Below are 12,558 nucleotides of genomic sequence, written 5' to 3' on the forward strand. Positions count from 1 at the left end.
TCTCAACCTGGATCTCCAGCCTTTTCTTATCTCTATATCCCACTATATCTTTTTTTTTTTTTTTTTTGAAACAGAGTCTTGCTCTGTTGCCCAGGCTGGAGTACAGTGGCACGATCTTGGCTCACTGCAACCTCCACCTCCTTGGTTCAAGTGATTCTTCTGCCTCAGCCTCCTGAGTAGCTGAGACTACAGGCGCCCACCACCACGCGCAGCTAATTTTTGTATTTTTAGTAGAGACGGGGTTTCATCATGATGGCCAGGATGGTCTCGATCTTCTGACCTCATGATCTGCCTGCCTCAGCCACCCAAAGTTCTGGGATTACAGGTGTAAGCCACCACGCCCACCTACCCCACTATATCTTGTCCTCTAGCTAAGCAGATTTCTTAAATAAATTCTGCATTTTTCATGTTCTTTTTTATTTTTATTAAGATAGAGATGAGGTCTCACTATGTTGCTCAGGCTGGTCTTGAACTCCTAGGCTCAAGTGATCCTCCCACTTCGGCCTCCCAAAGTGCTAGGATTACAGGCATGAGCCACAGTGCTCAGCCTTTCATGTTCTTTTTGGACTTTACTACCTTTGTTTTCTCAGCCTAGAATGTTCTCTTATTTGCCTGATTTTTCTTCTCTTACTTTTCCTACTTAGCATCACCTTTTACATGGTTGGGTTAGATTTCTCTTCCTTGTATTTCTGTTAGAGCCTTTCATATATGAGTCATTCACTTAAAAATGGACAATTAACTTTCTAAGCTTCAATAGCCTTGTCTGGAAAATGGAGTTAATAACTCAGTCAAAGCTCCCTTATCTGATTTCCACTTACCTGAGTCTTCAGATGGATCCTCCCAGTTCCCTGTGAAAAGCTTGATGACCAGCATCCACATCACGCTGAATGCTCTCAACCATGCTTGTGCACAACTCCTGCCAGTCAATTGTGCAACATAATTTATCTTACTTGTTATTGTAATTAAATACATGGACTAAATAAGTTATGAAATATGAATACAAAAGAAGGATTACTTCTGTGAAAAGCTGAATGACTTGGAATAACAATAAAAAAAGTTGCTAAAAATAATTGCTGTTGGTGAAATAACAAAGACTAAAAAAAGTAACGAAAAATTTAGAAAGATTCAGCACTATTTCTTAGTGTTTTAATTCATGCTCCACTCCAAAAACCAAAACTGGAAATCGGAGGTGATGGGTTTGGTTTATGCAGAAAAAAAAACGGTACTTCAATCAGTAGACTCATAAGGAAAAGGCCTTGGCCCTACATAAAAAGCGAACAAGTATATATTTGTATGTTTTAAGTTAAAATAAACATGTCTAAAGTATGTATATATGTATTTTTCATAACTGTAATTAAATTTTTAGATTAACCTACAAATCACTGGTTCTAGTCATATCAGATAAATAGGTTTTTACCTCATAGTGTTCTTGATGGATTCTGTAAAGCAATTGATACTATGCCTGGCATATTGAAGGCATTTGCTTTTCAAACACAGGAATCCTATGAGGGAGATAGGATATCTTTTTATTATTTCCATTTTATGGGTGACAAATTATGATTTATCCAAGATCATACACCAGTAAGTAACAGAACCAGGAAGAACCCAGATCCTTAGTTTTCAGGGTCCACGCTCTTTCTACTGCAGCACCCAGTAGGGCTGTCTCCATTGGGGCTACAATATGAAACTGCTTAACTTGAATCCCATCTGGACCTGTTACCCTACATGCAAAAGATCTTCAAAATGTCTTTACATAAGACAAATTGGGGTCTTCAGAGTATCATTTAGGTGATTATCACTGTCTCTATTCCATTATTTTACAAAGCTTTCCCACATTACTCTCATTGTCTAAATAGTATATTTTAACAAGAATTTTTGAATATTAGAAGAAATTTAAAAATTATTCCACCATCACCAGATGAGTCAGGAAGAGGATAAACCTAAGTCTACTTAAGCCTACAAAGAGATGATATTTCAAGTTTCAAATGGCCTTCTGCAGATGGAGGCTAAGCACATTTTAAAACCCAGAAACTTACATTTGGCTCCAGAATTCATCTGGCTGCTCAGGAATCCTTCAATATAATTTTTTTTCTTTTCTTTTTCTTTTCTTTTTTTTTTTTTTTTCTGAGATGGAGTCTCGCTCTGTTGCCCAGGCTGGAGTGCAATGGCACGATCTCGGCTCACTGCAAGCTCTCCTCCTAGGTTCACGCCATTCTCCTGCCTCAGTCTCCCAAGTAGCTGGGACTACAGGTGCCTGCCACAACACCTGGCTAATTTTTTGTATTTTTAGTAGAGACGGGGTTTCACCGTGTTAGCCAGGATGGTCTCGATCTCCTGACCACCCGCCTTGGCCTCCCAATGTGCTGAGATTACAGGCGTGAGCCAACGCGCCCGGCCAATATAATTTTTATTAATACAAAAATGATTTTGGGGTTTATAGCTATTTCAGCCATTTGCTGAACAGTCAATTGGATCTTAAACGGAGGTCATACATATCAAGAAAGTAGAAAAAGTCTGAAAGCTTGATCTGGTGACAAATGGTTCCATTCTAGAGAAAATTTTACATTTTTAATCAAAATGTGGCAATACTTTAGTGCAGTGGTCTTCAAACTTTTTTGACCACAACCCCACAGTAAGAAATACATTTTTATTATTGCATCCCAGATATAGAAGTCCCATTAAACAATACTTACCTCTTATATGCACTTTGATATTTTATTTCATTCTTCAAAAAATGTGGTCATAATCCATTATTTTACCACTCACTAATGGGTTGCACCAGGCAGCAACCCATTGGAAAAAAATAAAGTTCTTTTTGGAACTTGAAGAATAAGGAAATTTGGGTGAAGTCAAGTTTGGAACACTAAAGACCACTTTAAATTAGATGTGGTGGACTTATTTAAGATTTTGACTATATTATAATAATGAATAACTCAGTGAAAATAATCAAGAACAACCAATTTTCCAGAAAGGCATTAGCCAAGAGTGTGACTTCTTTTCTCAGATATACTTTCTGGAAGACCAGAAAGTGCAAGAACCTGACATTTGTATCATGATATAATTGCATACATTCGTTCACCCATTCACCAAGCACATTTAAAGCACGACCTCTGTGCAAGACCCTGTGCTACGGGCGTTGTGGACACAAAGGTGAGTTGAGTAGAAATCTGCTCAGAAATCTTACAACTGGTAGCTACTGTGAGTGTCAGTTTCCTTATCTAACAAAAGAGGACAATAATTCCTGCAGTGGCCTGCATACTCATAAAGTTGTTACAAAAATGAAATGAGAATAATATATGAAAGATCCTTTGTAAATTATAAGGGAACATTACTAAAAACAGTTGAATAGTGAAGTGTCCAAAAAATTTAGATTCATATCCTTTCTGTATATACTAAGAAATCATTTGACAATTTGTTTTTCTCTTTTCCCCTGTAATCATTAATTTATAATGACTCTAGATTGGAGTTAGATTATTTTTCTTAAGATTATTTTCATTTGTCTGAAAGCTTTAACTTTATCAAGTAAAATCTTGCTGATAAAGCACTAGACTTGTGGATGAACACACTTCATTTTCCTCTAGTCTTGGCTGTGCTTCATGTTCACATAATTTAAGGTGATCCCACTGGATAATTTAAGGTGATCCTGGCACTCCAGCCTGGGCGACAGAGCAAAACTGTCTCAAAAAGAAAAAAAAACTGGGGGGGAATGACTTTTGGATAATATAAAAATACTAAAGAATATGCACAATGATTTAGAGAGGCCATTCAAGATAGAAGTGGGCTGCCCAAAAGGGTGATTAAGCCCTTAGTTCCTTTGGCTTGTTGGCTTCTCTTAGTCCATATTTTGTTTTTTGCTGCCACCTGGTTCAGGGATAGTTCTTTCTATCCGACCAAGTACCCAGCCTGAAGTTGTGGGGCACCAAAAAAAGCAAGTTGGTGATAAAGTTTCAAAAAGGCAATTTAAATACGTTTACCTCATTCTTGAAGTTCCTTCTTTGTTGTTGAATGGGTTTGCTTTTTCTAGTTTTCCTTCATCTTTTCTGCAACTTAGCTCACTGCTTATATGCGCATGCCACCTAGTGACAAAAATTGGCCTTGCCTGCCTTTTGGGGAAATGAAGTATTTTGTATCCACTGTTTAGGGGAAGGGAGACAGGTAGAGTAGATTACACACTGAGGAAACTTTAGAATGGGTCCTCTGGGCTGAGTGCGGTAGCTTACACCTGTAATACTAGAACTTTGGGAGGCCGAGGTGGGCAGATTGCTTGAGCCCAGGAGTTTGAGACCAGCCTGGGCAATATGGTGAAACCCCGTCTCTATAAAAAAATACAACAATTAGCCGAGTATGGTGGTAGGTGCCTATAGTTCCACCTACTCAGGAGGCTGAGGTGGGAGGATCACCTGAGCCCAGGGAGGTCGAGGCTGCAGTGAGCCGAGACCATGCCACTGCACTCCAGCCTGGTAAACAGAATGAGAACCTGTCTCAAAAATAAATAAATAAGAATGGGTCCTCTAATGGGGCCAACAGGAGGCTCCCTGTGGTTGAACATGAAGACACAGACCTGGTAAATGCATAGCAAGTATTATTACATTTTTTTATTCCTAGACTCTCCTGCCACTCCTCAAGCTTCTCAATATACTTCCATGTATAAACAAAACAACAAAAAACAATAAAAGGCTTTGTTTCCCCCTCGACAAGGTGAGAAATCTTAAAAATAGGAGAGAAAGAGAGCAGGTAAATCTGGGAGGGTCTCTCTGGCATGCCTTTTGACTCCCTTGTTCCTCTTCTCCTGGGACCATTGTCTTTCTTATCGCATGTCTCCAGTCTGCCAAGGCCTTCCTCCATCCTGGCTCATGTTTGCTCTGTGTTTAATTTTCAATGTGTCCTCTGCAGTCCCTGTTCTTTGCTGAGACTTTGCTAGATTCTCCATTTTATCATAGAATACTCCTGCCACTTGAACTAAAAACCTAACTTTCTTATGAGGGAAATGTCAATGTAATTACACAAATATATCTGATAATCCATGATAATTCACAACCCTTTTGAGCAGACGCTGCTGTTTCTCTTCTCCTCTTGTCTGAGGACCAAGAGGCAGGGTCGATGTGCTCCTAGCTACCCATTGCCTCATCCTCTTTTTCAAAAAGCCTTTTTTTGGCTGGGTGCGGTGGCTCATGCCTGTAATCTCAGCACTTTGAGAAGCCAAGGCGGGTGGATCACCTGAGGTCAGGAGTTCGAGACTAGCCTGGCCAACATTGCGAAACCCTATCTCTACTAAAAATATAAAAATCAGCTGGGTGTGGTGGCGAGCGCCTGTAATCCCAGCTTCTTGGGAGGCTGAGACAGGAGAATCGCTTGAACCCAGGAGGCGGAGGTTGCAGTGAGCCGAGATTGCACCACTGCACTCCAAACTGAGCAACAGAGAGACTCTGTCACAAAAAAAAAAAAGATAAAAGAAAAAAAAAAGGCCTTTTTTCTTTTCAGGCTCACATGTTCAATCCACAAAGTTCTGTCTTTCTTATTAAAAATAACAATTTTAAAAAAGAAAGCAATATACACATTTGGTACGAATACAAATATCTGTGAAGGTATAAAATGAAAAGCAAAAATCTGTGCCTCTCTTCCCTATGCTGTCCTCATGCACCTTCCCTTACTTTGGATTCCAAAAGGTAACCATTGTCAATATTTGGTTATCTGTGATGGTCAACTTTGTGTCAATTTGGCTAGGCTACGGGACCTAGCTATTTGGTCAAACACCAGCCCAGATGTTGCTGTGCTGTTATTTTTTAGATGTGATAAACACAATCAGTAGACTTTGAGTAACACATATTACATTCCATAACATGTATAGGCCTCATCCAATCAACTGAAGGCCTCACAAGCAAAGACTGAGGTCTCCTAAAGAAGAAATTCTCAAGATTGCAATGTAGAAACCTTAACTTAGTTTCCAAATTGCTGCCCTGTGGAATTCGACTCAAGACTGCAACTTAACTCTTATTCTGAATCTCCAGTGTGCTAGCCTGCCCTACTAATTTCAGACTTGCCAGCCCCACAGTCACATGAGCCAGATCCTTAAAATCTCTCTCCTTGTCTTTTTATCCTATTATTTCTTTTTCTCTGGAGAACTCTGACTGATACAGTGCCTGTATTAATGATGGAGATGGACCTCTGTCTTGCCAAATCCATTCTTCATTCTCATAGTTTCCCTTGCAGTTCACTGTGGTCATTCAACTAAGTTCTCTCCACTGGTATGGGAAGAGAAGTGATGTGAACCACTTCATGCCTTACCAGTGAAGACTTCTTGCGGTTTTTCTTCTCTGGATGACTGGGAGGGTCATGCTGAGAGTGTCCTTGGAAACTATGTGTTGAAGATGGCATCCTGAGTCCTTCAGAACCACGTGGAGCTGAGTCCCCTCTTCTCCAACTCTGCTCCTACAGATTTTGAATATTTTACTTAGATGCCTCTGGACTGTTAGGTAAATTGCAAAAAAATTTATATGGTGTGTAAACTATTACATTTTGGATCTGTTTAATAAACTAGCTTAACATGCCCTAATTTAGAAATCCAACACCTAAAACATAGGGATTGGCTTAGTAGATGCACAGCAGGAGGTTAGGAACTGATATCACTGACTGAAAGACGGAGCCTCTTCCTATGCCATGGCAAAATATTTGGTAAAACTGTTGCTGTGGTAACTTGACAGGCAGACACAATTCTTATGGTACCGGTACTTCTAGGGAAGGTAGATGGAATGAGCCAGAATGTAACTGTGAGTTGGCTGCTGCTGGCTGTTTTTGGCTAGGTATGTTCAAAAAAGAGATGAGCTCAGACTAGAATCTACTGGTTTGCAAGTGAAAGAAGGGAATAGAGTCCAGAAGCTTGGAGACTTAAAGCTTTCTAAAAGCCAGCTGCTTCAATACCGTAATAGCCGAGATAAGACTTGTAGCTCAGAGGACTGTCATTGAGACATTTCAGTCAGACGAAGATCTTCTTTCAATCTTGCCCAATTGTGTCAGATAGTTTCAAGACAACTGACACTAAATTGAGAAAAGAGGGTTTGGGGCAGGGAAGAAAAGAGATAAAATAGGCTTAAGGACTCTGTCTAGAAAAGAATCCTGGCTGTGGCTATTGGCACATGGTACTGAATAGAAGCAGCAAACAGATTAAATGTCTTGTAAGCTTTTTTTTTTTTTAAGACGTAGTCTTGCTCTGTCACCCAAGCTAGAGTGCAGTGGGGCTATCTCAGCTCACTGCAACCTCCGCCTCCCAGGTTCAAGCCATTCTCCAGCCTCAGCCTCCCAAGTGACTGGGACTACGGGTGCCCGCCACCACACCCGGCTGTTTTTTCGCATTTTTAGTAGAGACAGGGTTTCACCATTTTGGCCAGGCTGGTCTCAAACTCCTGACCTCAGGTGATCCACCCACCTCAGCCTCCCAAAGTGCTGGGATTACAGGCGTGAGCCACCGCACCCAGCCTGTCTTGTAACCTTTTTTTTTTTTTTGAGACAGAATCTCACTCTGTTGCCCAGGCTGGAGTGCAGTGGCACAGCCTCAGCTCACTGCAATCTCCGCCTCCTGGGTTCAAGCAATTCTCCTGCCTCAGCCTCCCGAGTAGCTGGAATTACAGGGCCCGCCATCAGGCTCGGCTACTTTTTGTATTTTTAGTAGACACGGGGTTTCACCATAGTGGCCAGGCTGGTCTCAAACTCCTGACTTTGTGATCCACCCGCCTCGGCCTCCCAAAGTGCTGGGATTACAGGCATGAGCCATGATGCCCGGCCGTCTTGTAAGCTTTTGAAGCATAAGTATTGCTGAAGAAACCTCAGGAAGCCTGGCCTAAAAAGTTTTTGTTAAAGCAAATCTTGTGCTCTCAAACTTGCAGAAAGTCGAATAATCTTTGAAGAAGGCATATTCCTCACCACCTCCTTTAGAATTTTTTATTTTCACAGCTTTTGGGTCTTTTGATTAGGATGTGTTCTTTTTTTTTTTTTTTTTTTTTTTCAGATGGAGTCTTGCTCTGTCACCCAAGCTGGAGTGCAGTGGTGCAGTTTTGGCTCACTGCAACCTCTGCCACCCAGGTTCAAGTGATCTCCTGTCTCAGGCTCCTGAGTAGTATCTGGGATTACAAGCACGTGCCATCCCATTTGACTAATTTTTGTCTTTTTGGTAGAGACGGAGTTTCACCATGTTGGCCAGGCTGGTCTCGACCCCCCAACCTCAGGTGATCAGCCTGCCTCGGCTTCTCAAAGTGCTGGGATTACAGATGTGAGCCACTGTGCCTGGCCCAGTGTCATTTCCTTAATGTTTCTTTTGCTTGAAGTTCATTGAACTTCTTGGGCCAGAAAGCTTGTAGTTTCAATCAAATTTGGAAAAATTATTTTAAATTTTTAAATTTGTTTTTATTTTTAGAGACAGGAGTTCTCACTATGTTACCCATGCTGGTAACAAACTCCTGAGTTCAAGTGATCTTCTTGCCTCGGCCTCACAAAGTGCTGGAATTATAGTCATGAGCCACCATGCCTGGCCAAATGTGGAAAAATTTTTGATCATTATTTCTTCCAGCATTTTTTCTTTCTACCTCCCAATTGCTGTATCTTCTGAGACTCTAATTACATATATGTTCAATGACTAGATACTACCCCACAGCTCACTAATTCACTTTTTCTCAGTCTCTTTTTCTCTGTGTTTCATCTGTAGTTTCTATAAAATGATTGCTATGTCTTCAAATCCACTGATATTTTCTTCTGTAGTATCTACCTGTTCATGTCATTCAGTTTATTTTTAATTTCCAATACTGAATTTTTCATCTCTACACCCATCTTGATATGGGTCTTTTATATATCTTCCATTTTCCTATTCATCATGTTTATACTTTACCTTTTAAGCATAGGAAGTATATGTGTAATAACTGTTTTAACATCTTTGTCTAATAATTCCATCATCTGTGTGTTTTCTGGGTCTGTTTCTTTTGACTGGTTTTCCTCCTGATCATGAGTTGTCTTTTCCTGCTTCTTTGCATGCGTGATAATTTTTTATTGGCTCCTGGACATGGTGGATTTTACTTTATTAGGTGATAGACTTTGTTGTATTACTTTGAATATTTCAAGAGTTTTGTTCTGGGACAAGATAAGTTATTTGGAATTGGTTTGATTCTTCTGAGGCTTGCTTTTATTTATTTAATTTATTTATTTTGAGACGGAGTTCCCGTCTGTCGCCCAGGCTGGAGTGCAGAGGCGCGAGAGGCTTGCTTTTAAGCTTTGTTATGGCAGGCCCAGAGCAGCCACTAGCCTAGGGCTAATCTGACCTCATTATTGAGGCAATAGCCTTCTGAGGACCCTACACAATGCCCTATATTATAAGATCTTTCCGCGCTGGCTGCTGGGAACCCAAACCATTCCCAGTCCGATATGAGGTCAAGGGATTTTTCCTGCCTACTCCTTTCTGGTGGTTTTCCCCCTGGCCCTGGGTAGTTTCCTTATTGCTGAATACTGCAGATGAGTACTCAGCCTTCAAATCAAGGGGACTCTGCAAGTAGAATGATGTTTCCAGGAGCTGAGAGGGAGAGAAATGGGGAGATGCTGGTCATAAAGTACAAAGTTCCAGTTATGCAGGATGAATAAATTCTGGGTATCTAATTGTATAGTATAGTTCCCATAGTTAATAATACAGTATTGCATACTTGACATTTGCTAGGAGAGTAGATCTTAAATGTTCTTATCACACACACAAGAAAATGGTAACCATGTGAGGTAATCGATGTGTTAATTAGCTTGATCACGGTAATCATTTTACTTTATATATATGTATATCAAAACATCACAATGTACACCTTACATACATACAGTTTTTACTTGTCAGTTATACTTCAATAAAGCTGGGGGGAAATAGAGGGAGGAATCTCTTCAAATATCCATAATTCTCTTTTTAATAGTTCCCTTCTTTCTGGCACTGCCCCACAAATTCTAGCTGCTTTGATCTTCCTAAACTCTGAATTCTCAGTTTAGGGAAACATCTGTGTTCTATTTGTTTTTCCTGTTTTTAGGTAGAAAGCTGGGAAACTTGGAAGAGCTTACTTTGTTTCCCTTCTCTCAGAGATGACCGCCTATGCTACCTGTTGTCTGATGTTTATAAATCATTGTTTCCTACATTTTGTCCAGTTTTCTAGTTGTTTAAGGCAGGAAGGAAAGTCTGGTTCCAGTTATTTCATCATGGTTGGAAGCAGAAGTTTCAATACCCACTTAAGATGAGAGTATGGAGGACAGAGGAGAAGAGAATACCTCCCAGAAGGTACTGCCAGGGACTTAACATCGTCTGGGTTTTCTCAAATCTCGATACTCTCCTTTAGCAACTTACAAGTCAGGCCCTCAGATTTGTTGAGGATTAAACACACAGCTTAATCTTTTCCTTTATATCCTTTTTTCTTTTAAAAAATTATTTTTTTTGAGACAGGGCCTCACTATGTTGCCAAGGCTGGCGATCCTCCTGCCTTAGCCCCCTGAGCAGCTGGGATTACTGGTGCATGTCACCATGCCCAGCTCCTTTCTATTCTCTTTTTTGCCATAATTCCAGGTGTCTATGACATCCTTATAGTCGACCAATCCAGTAATAGCAGCTCCTACTTATTAAGCCCACTGTGGCAGATATTTTACACATGTTGTCTTTTTTTTTTTTTTTTTTTTTTGAGATGGAGTCTTGCTCTGTCACCCGGGCTGGAGTACAGTGAGGCAATCTTGGCTCACTGCAACCTCTGCCTTCCAGGTTCAATCAATTCTCCTGCCTCAGCCTCTGGGGTAGCTGGGATTACAGGCACCCGCCACCACCCCTGGCTAATTTTTGTAGTTTTAGTAGAGCCAGGGTTTCACCATGTTGGCCAGACTGGTCTCAAACTCCTGACCTCAAATGATCCATCTGCCTCAGCCTCCCAAAGTGCTTGGATTACAAGCATGAGCCACCATGCCTGGCCTACATGTGTTGTCTTCTTACATTGCTCCTACCATTAGTTATAATTTTCTCCTTTTAAAAAAAAATAAATAAGAAAACAGACACTGAGAAGGTTTAGCAACTTGTTCAAATTCATTTGTTGTTAAGGGACAAAGCCAAGATTTAAAAGTAGCCATTGCTCATCATATACCTTGTTAACTAGCTTTGCAATTCCTAGACATCCTTTACTGCAGCAGACTTCCCCTCCACTCCAACAATTCATTCCCACGAATTAATGTAATCACCACCTAAAGCTCTGAAATATTGAACAGAGAAATCTCTTTGAACACACATATCTTAGATGCTTCCACAACCTTAACTTTTCCCCATTCTTCTCTTTTTCTTTCGTTTTGAGATGGAGTTTCACTCTTGTTGCCCAGGCTGGAGTGCAGTGGCATAATCTCGGCTCACTGCAACCTCCACCTCCCGGGTTCAAGTGATTCTCCTGCCTCAGCCTCCCAAGTAGCTGGGATTACAGGCATGTGCCACCACATCTGGCTAATTTTTTGTATTTAGTAGAGACAGGATTTCACCACGTTGGTCACACTGGTCTCGAACTCCTGACCTCAGGTGATCCACCCATCTCGGCCTCCCAAAGTGCTGGGATTACATGTGTGAGGCACCGCTCCCGGCCTTTTTTTCTTTTATTGAAAACAAAGTTATCATTCAATGTCACAAGGGCCTTCAGGTCCTTTGTTCCTCTTTTTCTGCCCCATTACCCCATTAATCCTCAACCCTAGATGAATCTGAGCACCTGCTTGTTCTCCTCCTGGACCACTGAGTGAGGATGGAAAAAAATCTGTCAACTCAGCATGGAGTACTGCTCAATAACATTTTACTAATTCTTAGTTAGCAAAGTTTGTTATTTCCCAGAAGTGCTGTTCCAAAACTTTATCTTCCTTTTTCTTTTCTCCTTATTTTCAGCAGGTGATTTTTCTTCCTACTTCACAGAGAAAACCAGCTCTCTTCCAGCCGTGCTCCTTCACTTCCAAACATGTATCTGTACTCATCTTTTCACCTTTTCTCTTTTTTGAGGAAAGAAAAACAGTATTTCTTCTCTTTATATTTTTACTTGTCCTCTTGACCCCACTCTTTCTTGCTGCCTTTGGGACTTTGCATCAGTTATTTCTTATTTCTTTTTTTTTCTCCAGAAACTTTAGTTTCCAAATATGTTGAGCAAAAATATGTAATCCAAACAGCAACTCTTTCTCCTAAGTTATATATATCTAGGGAAAGGGACATAAAGGTGAGAGGGTGGAGGATTTTGGGGTACATCCCGAACTTCCCCTAAAACTAAACACTGTTTGTTCTCTGCACTAACAACACAGGGATCCCCTGATCTCCTCCTACATGTTTTGAGGGGCTGAAGGCTCTGCTGTTCTTCCTTGAATGAGAGCCTGGGTCCATACCTCTCTATAGGGGATGTCCAGAGGAAGAAGCGCCTACTACTCCTACAGGAATCCTGGCCAGTCCCTGCAGCCCATTTTAGAGGTTCCCTGGGGGGTGGTGAGACATGAGAGGAAAGCACCTCTGGAGGCACGAGGGGAAGGCATCCATATCCAAGGTATCTAAGAGGGAGT

The sequence above is a fragment of the Hylobates moloch genome, unplaced genomic scaffold (genome assembly GCF_009828535.3).
Source record: "Hylobates moloch isolate HMO894 unplaced genomic scaffold, HMol_V3 SCAFFOLD_8, whole genome shotgun sequence".
NCBI classification, from domain to species: domain Eukaryota; kingdom Metazoa; phylum Chordata; class Mammalia; order Primates; family Hylobatidae; genus Hylobates; species Hylobates moloch.